Source organism: Tachypleus tridentatus, unplaced genomic scaffold (genome assembly GCF_004210375.1).
Source record: "Tachypleus tridentatus isolate NWPU-2018 unplaced genomic scaffold, ASM421037v1 Hic_cluster_1, whole genome shotgun sequence".
NCBI lineage: Eukaryota > Metazoa > Arthropoda > Merostomata > Xiphosura > Limulidae > Tachypleus > Tachypleus tridentatus.
The window spans coordinates 30,584,012-30,597,088 of NW_027467777.1; the positions used below are offsets into that span (position 1 = coordinate 30,584,012).

General features: G+C 32.5%; 1 pseudogene across 1 annotated transcript in view; it reads right to left on the reverse strand.

Annotated features, from left to right (window-relative positions):
- Positions 1 to 1,517: 1,517 nt before the first annotated feature.
- LOC143241745 (SCY1-like protein 2) overlaps positions 1,518 to 13,077 on the reverse strand; it is an 80,069-nt pseudogene continuing 68,509 nt past the window's right edge. The window contains exons 12-18 of the transcript XR_013022265.1: positions 9,837 to 9,955; positions 9,133 to 9,236; positions 7,489 to 7,654; positions 7,233 to 7,240; positions 5,315 to 5,579; positions 4,617 to 4,766; positions 1,518 to 2,032 (exon numbers count right to left, since the gene is read on the reverse strand). The product of XR_013022265.1 is annotated as an SCY1-like protein 2 (transcript). The remainder of the gene's footprint in view (positions 2,033 to 4,616; positions 4,767 to 5,314; positions 5,580 to 7,232; positions 7,241 to 7,488; positions 7,655 to 9,132; positions 9,237 to 9,836; positions 9,956 to 13,077) is intronic.

Consider the following 13,077-nt stretch of genomic DNA (forward strand, 5'->3'; position numbering starts at 1 on the left):
TTCCCAACGCTGACGTTTAAACCTCAAATTAAACTGTTCCTTTGATCAATGAAGGTCTGTACGTATCATTAAACAGTTTATTTGAAGAGTAAAAAAAAACAGATTACATTTGTTTCAAGCAATATGAAATAATTAACGTTTCTAAGTGGAACCCTTGAATAGCAAAGCTAAACGTTAATACATACAGCGTTGTAAAACACACAATAGGAAATTAGAAGTGATTTGGTAAAACACACAGTTAATACAAGGACTGTAGAAGTGACTTGGAAAAGAAACACAATTCACAATTCACACTAGGACAGTAGTGATTTAGAAAATAAACACAATTCACACTAGGACAAGAGAAGTGATTTAGAAAATAAACACAATTCACACTAGGACAGTAGTGATTTAGAAAATAAACACAATTCACACTAGGACAGTAGTGATTTAGAAAATAAACACAATTCACACTAGGACAGTAGTGATTTAGAAAATAAACACAATTCACACTAGGACAGTAGTGATTTAGAAAATAAACACAATTCACACTAGGACAGTAGTGATTTAGAAAATGAACACAATTGACACTAGGACAATAGTGATTTAGAAAATAAACACAATTCACACTAGGACAGTAGTGATTTAGAAAATAAACACAATTCACACTAGGACAGTAGTGATTTAGAAAATAAACACAATTCACACCACGACAGTAGAGATTTAGAAAATGACTTGGAAAATAAACACAATTCACACTAGGACAGTAGTGATTTAGAAAATAAACACAATTCACACTAGGACAAGAGAAAATAAACACAATTCACACTAGTGATTTAGAAAATAAACACAATTCACACTAGGACAGTAGTGATTTAGAAAATAAACACAATTCACACTAGGACAGTAGTGATTTAGAAAATAAACACAATTCACACTAGGACAGTAGTGATTTAGAAAAGAAACACAATTCACACTAGGACAGTAGTGATTTAGAAAATAAACACAATTCACACCACGACAAGAGAAGTGACTTGGAAAATAAACACAATTCACACTAGGACAGTAGTGATTTAGAAAATAAACACAATTCACACTAGGACAGTAGTGATTTATAAAATAAACACAATTCACACTAGGACAGTAGTGATTTATAAAATAAACACAATTCACACTAGGACAGTAGTGATTTAGAAAACAAACACAATTCACACTAGGACAGTAGTGATTTATAAAATAAACACAATTCACACTAGGACAATAGTGATTTATAAAATAAACACAATTCACACCACGACAAGAGAAGTGACTTGGAAAATAAACACAATTCACACTAGGACAGTAGTGATTTAGAAAATAAACACAATTCACACTCGGACAAGAGAAGTGATTCAGAAAATAAACACAATTCACACCAGGACAAGAGAAGTGACTTGGAAAATAAACACAATTCACACTAGGACAGTAGTGATTTAGAAAATAAACACAATTCACACTAGGACAAAAGAAGTGATTCAGAAAATAAACACAATTCACACTAGGACAGTGGTGATTTAGAAAATAAACACAATTCACACTCGGACAAGAGAAGTGATTTAGAAAATAAACACAATTCACACTAGGACAAGAGAAGTGATTCAGAAAATAAACACAATTCACACTAGGACAGTGGTGATTTAGAAAATAAACACAATTCACACCAGGACAATAGAAGCGACTTGGAAAAGAAACACAGTTAACATTAGACTAATAGTAGTAAGACAATGGATATGTAAAACAAACAGTGAAAATAGTTCAACTGTCAAGTTTTGTTTGTTCATATTTGTATACTGTTAGCTTTTCGTTATCCACATAATGTTTGACACCAGCTGGGAAAGTTCCGAATCTAGGGAACATACGACTATCAGAAAATGTTCATATTTTGTATTATATATTGAATTTGTCAGACGAAGGAAATAAACGATACGTTAGGATGAGTTTAAGCTGTCTTTTATCTACGTGGACCAGCAGTGACTTCGCATTTTCGTTTTCATTTACTGGAAAACAGGTGATACTGTTAAGAGGAATTGAAAAGAACAATGAGTTTGGTTGTAGAATATTTAAAATTAATAAAATATGCACTTTTAGTGATTAATTTGGTTGTAGAATATTTAAAATTAATAAAATATGCACTTTTTTAGTGATTAATTTGGTTGTAGAATATTTAAAATTAATAAAATATGCACTTTTAGAAGATTAATTTGGTTGTAGAATATTTAAAATTAATAAAATATGCACTTTTTTTTGTATGGTACTCAGAGTTTAAAACGACATGGTTACATTCAATTAATTTGGTTGTAGAATATTTATTTTGGCAATGAACTCCTTTATAAAACCGAAACCATTAGAAGGATCTAGAACGTTATTGTTGGTGGAGTGTAGTTTGAGTTAATATGACATTCTGTACTAGTTAATAAATAGTTTGTATGGTACTTCAGAGTTTAAAACGACATGGTTACATTCTGTACTAGTTAATAAATAGTTTGTATGGTACTTCAGAGTTTAAAACGACATGGTTACATTCTGTACTAGTTAATAAATAGTTTGTCTGGTACTTCAGAGTTTAAAACGACATGGTTACATTCTGTACTAGTTAATAAATAGTTTGTCTGGTACTTCAGAGTTTAAAACGACATGGTTACATTCTGTACTAGTTAATAAATAGTTTGTCTGGTACTTCAGAGTTTAAAACGACATGGTTACATTCTGTACTAATTAATAAATAGTTTGTCTGGTACTTCAGAGTTTAAAACGACATGGTTACATTCTGTACTAGTTAATAAATAGTTTGTCTGGTACTTCAGAGTTTAAAACGACATGGTTACATTCTGTACTAATTAATAAATAGTTTGTATGGTACTTCAGAGTTTAAAACGACATGGTTACATTCTGTACTAGTTAATAAATAGTTTGTCTGGTACTTCAGAGTTTAAAACGACATGGTTACATTCTGTACTAGTTAATAAATAGTTTGTCTGGTACTTCAGAGTTTAAAACGACATGGTTACATTCTGTACTAGTTAATAAATAGTTTGTCTGGTACTTCAGAGTTTAAAACGACATGGTTACATTCTGTACTAATTAATAAATAGTTTGTCTGGTACTTCAGAGTTTAAAACGACATGGTTACATTCTGTACTAGTTAATAAATAGTTTGTCTGGTACTTCAGAGTTTAAAACGACATGGTTACATTCTGTACTAATTAATAAATAGTTTGTCTGGTACTTCAGAGTTTAAAACGACATGGTTACATTCTGTACTAATTAATAAATAGTTTGTCTGGTACTTCAGAGTTTAAAACGACATGGTTACATTCTGTACTAGTTAATAAATAGTTTGTCTGGTACTTCAGAGTTTAAAACGACATGGTTACATTCTGTACTAATTAATAAGTAGTTTGTCTGGCACTTCAGAGTTTAAAACGACATGGTTACATTCTGTACTACTTAATAAATAGTTTGTCTGGCACTTCGGAGTTTAAAACGACATGGTTACATTCTGTACTAATTAATAAATAGTTTGTCTGGCACTTCAGAGTTTAAAACGACATGGTTACATTCTGTACTACTTAATAAATAGTTTGTCTGGTACTTCAGAGTTTAAAACGACATGGTTACATTCTGTACTACTTAATAAATAGTTTGTCTGGTACTTCAGAGTTTAAAACGACATGGTTACATTCTGTACCAATTAATAAATAGTTTGTCTGGTACTTCGGAGTTTAAAACGACATGGTTACATTCTGTACCACTTAATAAATAGTTTGTCTGGTACTTCGGAGTTTAAAACGACATGGTTACATTCTGTACCAATTAATAAATAGTTTGTCTGGTACTTCGGAGTTTAAAACGACATGGTTACATTCTGTACCAATTAATAAATAGTTTGTCTGGTACTTCGGAGTTTAAAACGACATGGTTACATTCTGTACTACTTAATAAATAGTTTGTCTGGTACTTCGGAGTTTAAAACGACATGGTTACATTCTGTACTAATTAATAAATAGTTTGTCTGGTACTTCGGAGTTTAAAACGACATGGTTACATTCTGTACTAATTAATAAATAGTTTGTCTGGTACTTCAGAGTTTAAAACGACATGGTTACATTCTGTACTACTTAATAAATAGTTTGTCTGGTACTTCGGAGTTTAAAACGACATGGTTACATTCTGTACTAATTAATAAATAGTTTGTCTGGTACTTCGGAGTTTAAAACGACATGGTTACATTCTGTACTACTTAATAAATAGTTTGTCTGGTACTTCGGAGTTTAAAACGACATGGTTACATTCTGTACTAATTAATAAATAGTTTGTCTGGTACTTCGGAGTTTAAAACGACATGGTTACATTCTGTACTAATTAATAAATAGTTTGTCTGGTACTTCGGAGTTTAAAACGACATGGTTACATTCTGTACTAATTAATAAATAGTTTGTCTGGTACTTCGGAGTTTAAAACGACATGGTTACATTCTGTACTAATTAATAAATAGTTTGTCTGGTACTTCGGAGTTTAAAACGACATGGTTACATTCTGTACTAATTAATAAGTAGTTTGTCTGGTACTTCAGAGTTTAAAGTGTGGGTGGTACTTACAACACCCGATCCGATCTGTTTCAGCAGGCTAGTTGATGACCCCGCAGAGGTCACTCCTCCTCCAACACTTTCATAGAGGGCTGTGGCCGAGTATCGTCTGCCACCTTGACTAGTTGTTGTCAGGTGGTCTACTCCTAAAGTCGTTAGTGTCTGGGAAATAAGTCAGAGAAATAGTGGTTATATTCAAAGAGGTGAAACAAGACAACCAAACTTAAGTAAAATAATACAAAGTAATATACATATATTGCACCCTTCTAAAACCACAGTTGCTCCAGATTGCTATGAGTTCACGCTATAATTCAGATACGGAACCAATTAAAGAGTTGCACGGATTTCCGGAACCAATCGCTTTGTGCCACTGATTTTAAGAACCAATTAAATAGTGATATGGATTTCAAACAAAGCTGCTTCTCAGTGGCCAATTCCACGAGCACATAAAACTGAGCTCTTCTTATTGGCCAGTTATAGTTGAACTACATGTCAGCCGCTTCTCATTGGCCAATTTCACAAACAAATCAAACTTAATAGCTTCTTATTGGTCAGTTTCTACTTACCTTAACTAACAACTGATAATTTAACAGTTTCTCCTTTTAATCTGAAGATGACCTAGGAAGGTCGAAATATTGTTTTCTGTTTTATTAGTACAAGTGTTAATATCCGACGTTCTGAGATACATTAACAGTTCCCGATTTACCCACCTTGGGCGTTGTGAAAGTAAGGTTGATGTCCTGTGTGTTAGCACTAGAGTGACGCCTCGTTTGTAAGTTTCCAGCGCTGGGACCACGAGACAAATGACTTTCTGGGCTAGAGGGCGCTACTAAAATTCTCGGTGGTTGAATGGTGTTGTCCGAGTGCCGTCGTCCTGGCAACGCTGCTTGAACACGCAGCAGGTTAGAATCTGGAGATGACGTAGCTGAGAAACATAACATCGATATAAAAAACATTGTGTATCTAAATGTATCACTATTGGTTGGAATAGTAACCAATGGAAACAATCCAAGTGTTAACGTTAATTATTTAGTTTTAATCTAGGTGTTAACGTTATTGGTGTAGTTCTATAAAATAGTTTGTGGTAGTTCTTACATCTAATAACTGACAAACAAAATAAACTTCGTTTGAAGTTTCTCAAATGGAAAACGAATTACAATAAAAGGAAAACTTACGATGTTATAGTTTTAATTTTTTTTCTTTCCATTTTCCATCATGGCAGTGTCGATCCATCTTTCTTAGAAGAAAAACCAAAGGAAACCGCAATAAATAATCGAATACAACGAGGTCGAGAATGCGTTTCATTAATGTTGGACCTGTATGTAAGTTATGTGCTCGACCTGTTGACTACCAAGTATTTCAGTTGCTACAATACAATTCTTATGCTTCTTCATTTTGTAACTTCTTTCGTGACGCCATTTTGGATCGAAAGTGAAACAATTTGTCAGTAGGTCAAATGCATGTATGGTGCTGACATCTAGCGTTGAAGTTAGGTATTATTGAGAACGAATTAACTCGTTCGTGGCGCTGTGTTACCGATCGGCTTGGACGAGTTATCTCGTCTACGGCACTAAACAGGATAAACTAATAGATTTTTGTTGCATCTGGGATTTTTCAAGCATTGTGGACACTTTACTGTCATAAATCAACCAGACAAAACTTTTCTTAAAGTCAAACGGACTTTCGTAGATTTGTGCAGCGTTCACTTCACGTGCATGAGGCAAATGTATTTATTCTTCAGACAAGTTTTCACGAGAACTTGGTTGCATAGCAACGTTTATTTTGCCTAGCACGTGATCTTTTTTTACTTCATTGTAGCAATGTTGAGATGGTCCACGGTCCACTGTGAAGCACGTTTCTGAAGCAAACCTAGGGACCACGTGCTCTCGGATTTACTACCTAAGCACGCTAATTCTTGGCCACGCCTACTTCTACGGAACATTACGTTCGTCATATCTGACAAATCTCGTATTAGACGTTTTCAAAACCTACGTTCTGGGTTTAATACAATGTCAACATTTAAGAATCTGGCTATTTCTTGGATAATTAAAACAAAATGTTTCCCATTTAAAAACAAACAGACAAACAAATGTTTTTTGACCGTACACACACATACCTCTATCATTTTGTTTAACACATTTTGACACCAAAGTATCAAAGACCTATAGTCCTGTTCACGTACATTGAGATAAGACCTTGATACACAAGGAGTAACAAACTTTACACAACTTTAATATTTTCTAGTTATTTCATGTAGTTAGGCCTAAAAATCATGTTTTTGTAAAGCGGTTAGGGACTAAACATTACGCTTTTGTAATGCGGTTAGATCTAAATACCAGGTTTTTGTAATGCAGTTAACGCTTAATAACCATGTTTTTTGTTATACGGTTAGGACCCAATAATCATGTCTTTATAAAATGGTTAGGCCTAAAATCATGTTTATGAAACAGTAATGAATGGATAGCACAAAAATAAAGGAGAAACATTTCGCAATCTTCATTCGCACGACGATCCGAACGGAAAATTTTCAGACGTCTAATCCAATAAAAATATGTAATTGTTTTCAATCAATAAACCGACGTCTTGTGAATTAATTTGAAAAAAATTCAGATCACGAGAACAATAAACCTTTGAACCTATAAAGACAACATACAACATTTAAGTTAGAAGCAAAATAAAGAATCATGGAGTTAGGGTACCGAGAGAAAATGAGCTGATACAGGTTCGAAATCATGTCGAGGGCATGGAAAGATCAGGTTATTGTTAGTGATACACAACTCGTTGTTACACATCTGTTTTACTGACGGACGTATGTTAGCGAAGAGTGCTTCATAAAGCAGCTATGGCTATAAAAATTACTTAAGACGAAATTCTATTTACTCACTTGAATTGTTAAAGCTTCCTGTATTACGTCTTCCATGCTCATGGAAGTTCGTCTGGAATCTAATCGTAGAGAAGGAGGTCGTTGAGGGTAACCAATGTTCTGGACGACTGAAGGAGGACGTTGAGGGTAACCAATGTTCTGGTCGACTAGATGGTTTGATGGGTTTCTAAGTATTACAGATATTTTTAATTTGATTCGTGTACAAATATAAGTGTGAAAACATTACTGTGATTAATTTTAAAGCTATATTTATTGTGACAGATACGAATAATCGTTGATGTGAGAAAGATATGACCATCAAATAAAGAGATATATCGTTTTCTACACAATATTTTCAATACTTTTTTAAAGTGTGGACTGTAAAACTGAAGAACATAAACGTTCAATATAATGGCAAACAAAGATAACATTCTCGACTGTTTTAGAAACGGTGAAAGTACAGGTGGGAACTACAAATATTGTTAGCTGCGTGAAAAACGATGGAAGTAAGGCTTAAGAACAGAAACTGTATTAACTACATTAAACACATGGCAGTAAGGTTTAAGAACAGAAACAGCTTCAACTACATTAAAAACATGACAGTAAGGCTTAAGAACAGAAACAGTATTAACTACATTAAAACATGACAGTAAGGCTTAAGAACAGAAACACTATTAACTACATTAAATCATGGCAGAAGGGTTAAGAACAGAAACACTATTAACTACATTAAAAACATAACAGTAAGGCTTAAGAACAGAAACACTATTAGCTACATTAAATCTTGACAGAAGGCTTAAGAACAGAAACACTATTAACTACAGTAAAAACATGGAAGTATGGCTTAAGAATATAAACACTATTAACTACATTAAAAACATAACAGTAAGGCTTAAAAACAGAAACACTATTAACTATATTAAAAACATGACAGTAAGGCTTAAGAACAGAAACACTATTAACTACATTAAAAACATGGAAGTAAGGCTTAAAAAACAGAAACACTATTAGCTACATTAAATCATGACAGAAGACTTAAGAACAGAACCAGCTTCAACTACATTAAAACATGACAGTAAGGCTTAAAAACAAACACTATTAACTACATTAAAAACATGGAAGTAAGGCTTAAAAACAGAAACACTATTAACTACAGTAAAAACATGGAAGTATGGCTTAAGAATATAAACACTATTAACTACATTGAAAACATAATAGTAAGGCTTAAAAACAGAAACACTATTAACTATATTAAAAACATGACAGTAAGGCTTAAGAACAGAAACACTATTAACTACATTAAAACATGAAAGTAAGGCTTAAAAGCAGAAACACTATTAGCTACATTAAAAACATTACAGTAAGGCTTAAAAACAGAAACACTATTAACTACATTAAAAACATGGAAGTAAGGCTTAAAAACAGGAACACTTAACTACACTAAAAACATTGAAGTAAGGCTTAAAAACAGAAACACTATTAACTACATTAAAACATAACAGTAAGGCTTAAAAACAGAAACACTATTAACTACATTAAAACATGGCAGTGGGTTTAAGAACAGAAACGCTCTCAACTAATTTGAAAACGATAGTAGGAAGGCTTACGAACAAATTCAATTTAAAAGGAGTAATATTATTTTGTTATGTTTAACCAAAAACTTACTCTTCTATGGATGGTGTTGTAAGTTTCTCTAGTTTTATCTTATTTTTCTGGCTTTTGCTGACATGATCCAACATCTCTTGTAATAGTTCTACGAGTGTTGTAAACTGGAGAAGAACAAAGGAGTTTCTCTAAGATCTACCATGAAAAGAGGTTGATTTCGTTTGTACTGTTCATCAGAATGCACTCGGAGAAATGCGGTTTCGTGTCTGCACCCCTTACACAAGTCTTAGAAATGGAGGGCATTACAAGAAATATTTAAACACACTGATTTAAAAAACTGTTTTTATTTCAGTTTTTTCCATAAAATTATCAGGTCCACAGCATTAAATCCATAGACCAAAATGACACTTTGTTATTAATGTATGATAAAGAGTAAAAAATGTTCTCTTTCACAATGTTCCCCTTTAACACATCAGTTAATTTGTCGTTAGTTTAATACATCAGTTAATATGTCGTTAGAACTTCTGAATCGAAACTACAAATAATCACTTGGAGAAACTTCAGTTTTCAGAGATGAATGTTTAAAACTATTAACAAACAAATCGATTATTATTGATGATATTTTCGTAAGGTCACTTTGTAGTTAGCACGAAAGTTTATTTTATTCACAAAGATCTATATATATATATTGATTATTTGTTATAAATAATTACCTTATTTAAGTCCTGGACTATCTACCACCGGTATGAGAATTAGTTAGTTACCTGATCCAACTTAAGTCCTGGACTGACAGTTACTGGAATAAGAGCTGGCATGACCTTTGTTGCTAGGAGATTGACTGTAAGGCCATAACGCTTATCTCCAAGCATATGTTTGTATATTCCTTGAAATAAACAACAAAAGTCTGAATATTTATTTTACATAAATTTCTTGATGAATCGTTTTTAGAAATATCAAACGAAGAAATGTTTCTAGATTTATGTATTACATAAATATTATTCACAAATATTTCAAGATATGTATCCTATATTAACATTATGAAAACATATTTATTTATATATGTCTACATTAATATCTCATTTATCAATTTATCTATCATCCCCACCGGTTCTACAGACCTTAAACTATATATTAAATTTGGCCCGGCATGGCCAAGCGTGTTAAGGCGTGCGACTCGTAATTTGGGGGTCACAGGTTCGCATCCCCGTCGCGCCAAACATGCTTGCACTTTCAGCCGTGGGGGCATTATAATGTTACGGTCAATCCCACTATTCGTTGTTAAAAGAGTAGCCCAAGAGTTGGCAGTGGGTGGTGATGACTAGTTGCCTTCCCTCTAGTCTCACACTGCTATATTAGGGACGGCTAGCACAGATAGCCTTCAAGTAGCTTTGTGCGAAATTCAAAAACAAAACTATATTAAATAAAGTCTACTTGCAGCTAAAGACTGCTCAAACCTAAATGATTCATAAATCTCGTTAGACGTAAAATAGTTCTAAATTTCATGCGTAATTCACTAAATAAACTAATGATTATGTTATATTACAATATAATTGAAGTAATATACTTTTCATACTTCGCTGTAGGAGGAACAAGTTATTCCAAAATGTTCGTACTTGAATATTAAATGATGAATGTTCACGTTCATAACTAAATTTCGAATTCCCCATTATCAATATATTGTTCACATTAGGAAAATATTGTTCACATTATGAATATATTGTTCACATTATCAATATATTGTTCACATTATGAATATATTGTTCACATTATGAATATACTATTCACATTATCAATATACTATTCACATTATCAATATATTGTTCACATTATGAAAATATTGTTCACATTATCAATATATTGTTCACATTATCAATATATTGTTCACATTATCAATATATTGTTCACATTATGAAAATATTGTTCACATTATGAATATATTGTTCACATTATGAATATATTGTTCACATTATGAATATATTGTTCACATTATCAATATACTATTCACATTATCAATATATTGTTCACATTATGAAAATATTGTTCACATTATCAATATATTACACATTATCAATATATTGTTCACATTATGAAAATATTGTTAACATTAAGAATATATTGTTAACATTAAGAATATATTGTTCACATTATCAATATATTGTTCACATTATGAAAATATTGTTCACATTATGAATATATTGTTCACGAGGAAATGTCTCTACAAATATATTATATGTTGATATCACGAACAAATATTACTAGATATATTCTACAATAATATTAGGAATATTATATGTTGATATCACGAACAAATATTACGAGATATATTCTACAATAATATTAGGAATATTATATGTTGATATCACGAACAAATATTACGAGATATATTCTACAATAATATTAGGAAGAAAAAGGTTTACAAATTAATACCAAGTAATGAACAAATATGTTATTAATTAATATCATTAACAAATTTGTTTTGAATTAGGCACAAAGCTACACAATGGGCTCTCTGTGCTCTGCACACCACGTGTATGAAACCCGGATTTTAACGTTCTGAGTCCGCAGACATACCGCTGAGCCAATGAGGGGCATCATTAACAAATGCATATATATTCTATATTAACGTAACATACGAATATTTCTAGATATAGATATTCTAAATTAATATCATGAAAAACTACATAAATATATATTCTATATCAACGTAATGAACAAATATTTATGTATATATATATATATCCTAAATTAATATCATGAAGAAATATACCTAGATTAATTGTATTGTATGAAAAATCGTCCCATAATGTAATCAATGAATACGATACTAATGGGGTGATGAGGCTTCTTACCAGATGTGTCAATGATCACTAGTAAGGTGATGAGGCTTCTTACTAGATGTGTTAATGATCACTAGTAAGGTGATGAGAATTCTCACTAGATGTGTTATTATCAGTAGTAAGATGATGAGAATTCTCACTAGATGTGTTAATGATCACTAGTAAGGTGATGAGAATTCTCACAAGATGTGTTAATGATCACTACTAAGGTGATGAGGCTTCTCACTGGATGTGTTAATGATCACTAGTAAAGTGATGAGGCTTCTCACTAGATGTGTTAATGATCACTAGTGAGGTGATGAGGCTTTTCACTAGATGTGTTAATGATCACTAGTAAGGGGATGAGGCTTCTCAGTAGATGTGTGAATCATCACTACTAAGGTGATGAGGCTTCTCACTAGATGTGTTAATGATCACTAGTAACGTGATGAGAATACTCACTAAATGTGTTAATGATCACTAGTAAGGTGATGAGACTTCTCACTAGATGTGTTAATGATGACTAGTAAGGTGATGAGAATACTCACTAGATGTTTTAATGATCACTAGTAAGGTGATGAGGCTTCTCACTAGATGTGTTAATGATCACTAGTAAGGCGATAAGGATTTTCACCACATCTGTTAATGATCACTAGTAAAATGATGAGGCTTCTCACTAGATGTGTTAATGATCAGTAGTAAGGTGATGAGGCTTCTCACTAGATGTGTTAATGATAACTAGTAAGGTGATGAGGCTTCTCTCTAGATGTGTTAATGATCACTAGTAAGGTGATGAGGCTTCTCACTAGATGTGTTAATGATAACTAACAAGGTAATGAGGCTTCTCACTAGATGTGTTAATGATACTAGTAAGGTGATGAGGTATCTCACTAGATGTGTTAATGATCACTAGTAAAATGTTGAGGCTTCTTACTAGATGTGTTAATGATCACTAGTAAGGTGATGAAAATTCTCACTACATGTGTTAATGATCACTAGTAAGGTGATGAGGCTTCTCACTAGATGTGTTAATGATCACTAGTAAGGTGATGAGGCTTCTCACTATATGTGTTAATGATCACCAGTGAGGTTTTGAGGATTTTCACTAGATGTGTTAATGATCACTAGTAAGGTGATGAGGCTTCTCACTAGATCTGTTAATGATCACTAGTAAGGTGATGAGAATTCT